The sequence below is a fragment of the Microtus oregoni genome, unplaced genomic scaffold, assembly GCF_018167655.1.
Source record: "Microtus oregoni isolate MIOR12 unplaced genomic scaffold, Mior012 000050F_ref0000143, whole genome shotgun sequence".
Lineage (NCBI taxonomy): Eukaryota > Metazoa > Chordata > Mammalia > Rodentia > Cricetidae > Microtus > Microtus oregoni.
Genome location: NW_024543256.1, coordinates 10,444,348 through 10,451,535, shown reverse-complemented (window position 1 = coordinate 10,451,535; position 7,188 = coordinate 10,444,348).

Below are 7,188 nucleotides of genomic sequence, written 5' to 3'. Positions count from 1 at the left end.
TGTTGTTTCCCCTAGAAACAGATATGCAGTCCATTGTGGGCCAGCAAGTGAGTGCTGAGAACCCAGCCCAGGTCTTCTGTAAGAACAGCAAGTCCTGTTAACCATGGGACAATCTCTGAAGTCCAAGTCACCAAATATAAAACGTAATTTGTATTTTTCCACTTTTCCCCATAATGACAATAGACATCTTCTTATACTCAGGTAGGTATAAGTTTCATTATTATTTACCAATCCATAAAGTTTCTTTATGTTACTTAGGTTCTCATACCCAACCACTGCCCAACCCTGTCTGCAGAAAAATACAACAATCTGATATTATAGACAAATTTATATATGCTGGAATGTATTAGGATAGAACCAGAGTTTAGAGACATCTGGCCTTCATTCATCTTGAATATATGTTTAAATTTATCTCTTTTGTTGCCCATGATAATTGTTCATTCTTAATATTAAATAGTGTAGCATTGTATAGCTACACGGCAAGTTTTATAATTTAGTTTATTTCATGTGTATATATGCTTGCCTACATATAGGTATGAAGAGCGCATGCATGCCTGTTGCCCATGGAAGCCAAGAGAGGACATTGAATCCCTTGGCACTGGAGTTAACAGTTGAAAACTGCCATGCTGGTTTTGGGAAATGAGTCTTTGCCTGTTGCCTGTTGCTGAGGTTGTTTTCAATTTCAGTGTCTTGTATATAAAGCTGTTGTGAACTGAAATAAATAAGTCTTTAAAAGAAAATATGTCCTCTTTCTCCAGGTTATATATTTGGGTTGTGATGGCCAGATGACAATTAACATATGAAGAAACAGAAAAAGATTTTTCCAAGTTATCATCCTGTTTTCCATGGCCACCAGCAGTGGGTATGGGAGAGTCATCCTCCACAAATTTGCCAGGTCTTTGTATGACAAGTCTTTATTTCTGAGTATTTTATGGGGTTGTCTAGAGTCCCCTCAGAGTCACCTGTTGATGGAGGAAGGTCATTGGCTAATAAAGGAACTGCCTTGGCCCATTTTATTGGTTAGAAGATAGGTGGGAGGAGTAAACAGAACAGAACGCTGGGAGGAAGAGGAAGTGAGCTCAGACTCCACAGCTCTCCTCTCGGGGGCAGACGCCTCAGAGAGACGCCATGCCCCGCTCCTGGGCAGACACACGAGATGAAGCTCCGACCTAGAATCTTCCCGGTAAGACCGGTGCTCACAGATTATTAGAGATGGGTTTATCGGGATAACAGAATTAGCCAGTAAGGGCTAGGGCTAAAGGGCCAAGCAGTGTTTAAATGAATACAGTTTCCGTGTAATTATTTTGGGTAAAGCTAGCCGTGGGGGCGGCCGGGTGCCGGGGACGCAGCCCCAGCGCCCTTATTACTACAACCTGTCTCTCTTCCCTAAGTGTTAAGGATGTTGCTGCTGTATGTTTCTCTTAGTGGAGCATCTACTCACCCTTCTGGTCAAGTTTTATTTCCTGAATTGTCTATTTTCTTAGTGTCTCCTTTAGAAGCTTTCTGTATTCTGGATACAAGAAGACTGTCATCTGATATACAATTTCCCACATTCATTTTCCCAGGTAAGAAAAATATGTTTCTATCATATATTTGGAAGAATAGATATTTTCTCACTTTATGGAATTCGTAACACTCCAGTTCTTCATTTAATGAAAGGGGGTTTGCCATATCTAAGAAGTTTGTTTGTAATTCATGAACCTGAACATCCAATTGTATTCTGCTACAAGATTCATGTTTAGGTTGTAATTTGGACTTCTTTTAGGTTTATTTTCCCTATTTACTGAGGGTCTGCCTGTATGTCTGTGTGTGCCAAATACACATTTGAGTGCAGATGCCCACTGAGACCAGAAGAGGCTGTCAGTTCCCCTGGATCTGGAGTTACAGACATCTGTCACCCACCATATGGGTGCTGGAAACTGAAGTCAGGTCCTCTGCAATAGCAAAAGGCACTCTTAACTTTTGAGATGTCTCTCTAGTCCTGTGTAGATCATTTGTTCATTCTCGATTGACTTTTGTATCCTGCGATATACGATTGTCTATATTTATATTTGTGCATGGGGAGGTCTGCTTGTCCCAAAATAAGACAGAAAGACAGGGCATTGAAGGGGATATGAGAGGGAACACACAACCCCTCACCCTGTAATCATTTTTACATTTTTCTGACATTCAAGACACCTCAAGCCAACTGATAGAGCCAAAATTACCTGCAGATATGATGCAACTATTCCTAAAGACATCCCAAATAATGTTTAAAAATAACAACAAATAAACTAGAGTCTGAAGATAGGGTTCATTCTTTAATATCACTGGATGTCTTCCAGAGGATCCAGGGTTGATACCCAACACCTACCCGATGGTTCACAACTGTCTGTAACTCCAGTTCCGAGAGATCTCATATAGTCTGGTACTGTCTGTGGGCATTAGGTACTCACGTGGTGCACAGACTTCCCTGTGGAAAAGCATTCAAAAGCAGAAAATAAAAAATGCAGTTATGCTTTCTTAGGGGCAGAATACTTGTAGCCTTGAGATGGATGATGATATCACTCTATTCTATCGTCTAAGTCACATAATCACCTTACAATTTAATTTACTGAAAGAAACTTTAAAAGGAATAAGCACATTTAAAAGCATTGCTTTTTATTTTCATTTTTTACTTTTTAATAACCTATTGAATATTTTTTCCTAATGGAAAAATAGAACCATTTAAAGAGTAAAAATATTCTTATAGTTAATTTAAAAACCTGAATATAGGCTTTAATGTAATTTAATATTGAATTTTTCTGAATTACATTCTTTCAGCAATGTAACTTTAGAGCCATAAAAATCCTCCCATTTCTCCGTCTCCCACTGTACCTCCCTCCCTGCCCACCTCACATACCCTTTGCAATGACACCTAATCTCAAGTCTCTCTCCAGTCCACTCTCAGGCCATCGTGCAGGAGCCATCCTTATTCTGTGTGAGCTTTTATCCACAGGATTAATAAGCTCACAACCTTTGCTTCATCCTGGCTGTTTCTGAAATTCTTTACTGCATCCTAGATTCATCTTTACCAGGGTCAAGGTCATCAAAGGGACAGGGTTATCCTCAGGCTGCTGGTCACTGTGCTGGGCTGTACCTCCCTACCACCACCAAGAGTCCCAGCAAACCTCGGTGAAGAGCATATGCCTGCTTCACTGAAGTGTCTTTGAGTCTTTGCTAAAGGTGTCCCCTCACACATGTGTGACTCTTCTGTCCCCTTCATATTCTTTTCTGTCTTATTGTCATTTCCAATCAGGCACGCTGTCTACATTTCTCTAGGTTTATAAAGAGTTTGGAAGTCAGGTGTTCATCCTCCAAGTTTGTTCCTTTATAAGGTTGTTTCAAGCTGGGGTTCTCCATATTCACTGTGAATTTCAGGATAAGCCCATTAGTTTATGAAAAGTCTGTTAGAGTTCTGTTGGTATTGCACTGGATCTATAGGACTGTATGAGGAGAACAGACACCTGTATCTTCCATTGCATGCAGATGATTGTAGCGTGAGTTCTAATTGGTCTTAATAATAAAATCTGGAGTCAGATATTAAGTAGTTGGAGCTATAAGACACCAGAAAATGGAAAGACCTCCCTTGCTCTTGGATTGGGAGGACATACAGCATTTTCTTAAGAGTGACTGATGGAGGGTGGTCCTGGTTCAATAAGAAACCAGTCTGAACAAGCCCTGTGACCAATCCAGTAAGCAGCACCCCTCCATGACTTCTGTACCAGTTGCTGCCTCACGGTGCCAAGGGATAAAGCACAATATTTGTTAAAGTGCTGAAATAGAAGCAATTATCAAATCTGAATCTCTTGGTCTACATATATTATTCTCCAGGGTTATAGTGGAGATAAAAAGATATCATCAAAAGTAAACATAAGTGTTTCTCAATATGAGACATACTGCTAAAAAGGACTAAAGGAAGTTTACAAACAGAAGCAAATCTATAGATGTTGTGGGGTGCTGCGGGTTGCATTCCGCCACCCAGCTCCCACCACTGGCTAGATTTACCCGAAATAACAACACACAAACTGTATCCATTTAAATCACTGCCTGGCCCATTTCTATCTAACCTCTTCTAGGCTAATTCTTACATATTAATTTAGCCCATTTCTAATAATCTGTGTTGCGCCCCTAGGTTGCGCCCCTAGGTGCGCTTACCGGGAAGATTCTAGCCTATGTCCATCCTGGGCCGGAGCTTCATTGCGTGTGTCTGCCCAGGAGCCAGGAGCATGTCGTCTCTCTCAGGTGTCTGCTCCCGAGAGGAGAGCTGTGGAGTCTGAGCTCACTTCCTCTTCCTCCCAGCGTTCTGTTCTGTTTACTCCTCCCACCTATCTTCTAACCAATAAAATGGGCCAAGGCAGTTCCTTTATTAGCCAATGACCTTCCTCCATCATTTCCCCTTTTTCTGTTTAAACAAAAAAAGGCTTTAACTTTAACATAGCAAAATTACATATAACAAAACAGTTATCAAGTAAAAGTTGCAATAATCTTTATCATAACTAAGGAAAACTATAACTATAACTAACTATTCTTAACTCCATCAAAGACTCCAGAAAGATATATTACCTAAGTAAACAAGAACTAAGAAACTTCAAACTCTAGAAATGACAAAGACATCTCGCTGCCTGGACAGTCACCCAAAGTTCTTTTGTACCGTTGGGGCATCCATCTTCAGCCTTCAGGCCCATGGTATCCAGCAGACATTTCCATAAAGCAGGAAAATTCAAAGTCAGTTCAGTCACTATCTGTTGTGTCCTGCAGAATGTCTCGCAGACTCTTTCATGAATCAGGAACCCCAAAAGATCATCTCACCTTAGGCAAGTTCAGTAGTCCTCTCTCTGTGGGTTCTCTGTGTCCAGTTTATGCAATAGTCCAGGCAAGAGCAGTTTCTTGCCCAAATGGCTATCAAACTCCATAACAAGCCTCTTCGATGCCCATCTTCCTCTTGAAGTAGATTGGTGCTGCCAGGAGCAGAGTGTCTCATTGTCATGAAAAGTCCTCAGTTATTAAAACATTAAATGTCCTATTCTGTAATCTTTGAAAGACATGAAGAATGCCTATCTAAAATATATCTCTATATGTCTAGAAAATCTAACTAACATGACTACAAGCTTTACTATTATCGATGATTATCCATTAACAACCTATATTTCTTAATTATATAGTACATATTTAAATGAACTACACACTCACAATACCTTAATCAAAATCAGAAACACTTATACATATAACAAAATTGACCTTAAATCTCTATGAATAAAGCAAAATCTATACTAATGTAAATTATTCATATCTATATCATATCCCCCTTTAAATATAAAAGAACATTTATAAACCATATTTGGGAACATGGGTGCAGTTTTTTGTCTCCACACTGCTTCCTGCTGAATGGGGGCATCGTTAATTAGGTCTTTCATGGTATAACCTGTGTGCTAGTTTCATCTCAGTTGGCAGTTGAGCGAAGCAATTTTTTGAAGATGTTCACAACAACCCTTCAGGAGGGCGTGGTCCATCATACCATATTGGAATAGAAGAAATGAACAGCGTCTCATCCTCTGTGAAAACAAAATAAGAAACTCCTTTCCAAAGTATCATATCCTTAGATCCCAATTCAAAATATCTATGTTGGATTAGTTCAGCAGTATTTATAAATAAATATCTTTTAGCAGCTGTTGCTCCTTCCTCAGCATTCAAATAATTCAAAGAGAGCATAATAGCATACAGTATCAAGATTCTCTGTGTATTTTCCATCTTTGTACAGCTTTGTTTTTTTTTTAAATATTTTTTAAATGTTTATTATGTATACAATATTCTGTCTGTATGTATGTTTGCAGGCCAGAAGAAGGCACCAGACCTCATTACAGGTGGTTGTGAGCCACCATGTGGTTGCCGGGAATTGAACTCAGGACCTTTGGAAGAGCAGGCAATGCTCTTAACCACTGAGCCATCTCTCCAGCCCCAGTACAGCTTTGTTTTAACGTCTATTTTGTTTATTTTTACTTTTAACTCTTTGCTTTTTGAGACAGGTTCTCTGTATCTTTGACCTGAAGTAACTCTGTAGACCAGGCTGTCTTTGAACTCTCAGAGATCTGCCTGTCTCTGCCTCCCAGGCATTCGGGATTAAAGGTGTAAACGAGTACACCTTGAACTCACAGAAATCTGTTTGTCTCTGCCTTCTAGGCACTGGGATTAAAGGCGTGTGATACCACACACAACAACTCTCTTCCTTTTTTTTGTTTTTTAAGAACTTTAAATTTTAGTCTGCATATATTTTTAACACACTTTAAACCATTTAGAAATTTTGTTTGTCTTTGAATCTCTCTTTACTGTATATCTCTCTTTTTCTGACCACACGAGTCTTTAATTTACCAAGCAATATCAGTAGGATTAAAGGCGTGGCTTTGCCGGCTGGATCCAGCCCATTCCTCAGCTTTCCAGCCTCATGGCTGAGGTACTGGCTGTAGCCAGCAAGCGAGCTTCAGCAGCCTGTGCTTGCAAACCGCACAAACCATCTGCGTAAAAGAGTCAGAGTTTGCCCTGGCAGGACAGCCCAGAAAGCCGGCATTTTTAAACGGCACAGCTTTTTTCCTGCTATGGCTGAAAACCGAAAAGCATGTGTTCAGCTTTGCATCAACACCGTTTAAGTGTTTCGTGGCAGGACCTCTTAATGAGCTGCAGGCTTTGTAGCTAAAGCTGAGTCAGGAAGTCTCTCTTAGATGAGGGGCTTGCTTGCCTCTAGCAAGCAGAGTAGAACCGAGAAATTGCTTCTACCAAGAAACCAGGCACAATGCTTTCATTTTGTTCTAGAATTACTTCCCAAGCTGTCTCAGGCTTTATGTGGAAGCAGTTGTCCACGTGGGTGCCATATGAAGTAATAAGAGCGGTGGGGCTGTGTCCCCAACACCCCAGCCGTCTGCCCGGCTAGCTTATGCCCCAAAATAATTACACGGACACAGTATTCTTTTAAACACTGCCTGGCCCATTCTCTTCTAGGCTAATTCTCACATATTAATTTAGCCCATTTCTAATCATCTGTGTATGGCACCCCAAGGTGCGCTTACCAGGAAGATTCTAGCCTATGTCCATCCTGGGTCGGAGCTTCATCCCGGGAGCGGGGCATGTCGTCTCTCTCTGAGGCGTCTGCTCCCGAGAGAGCTGTCAAGTCTCTGA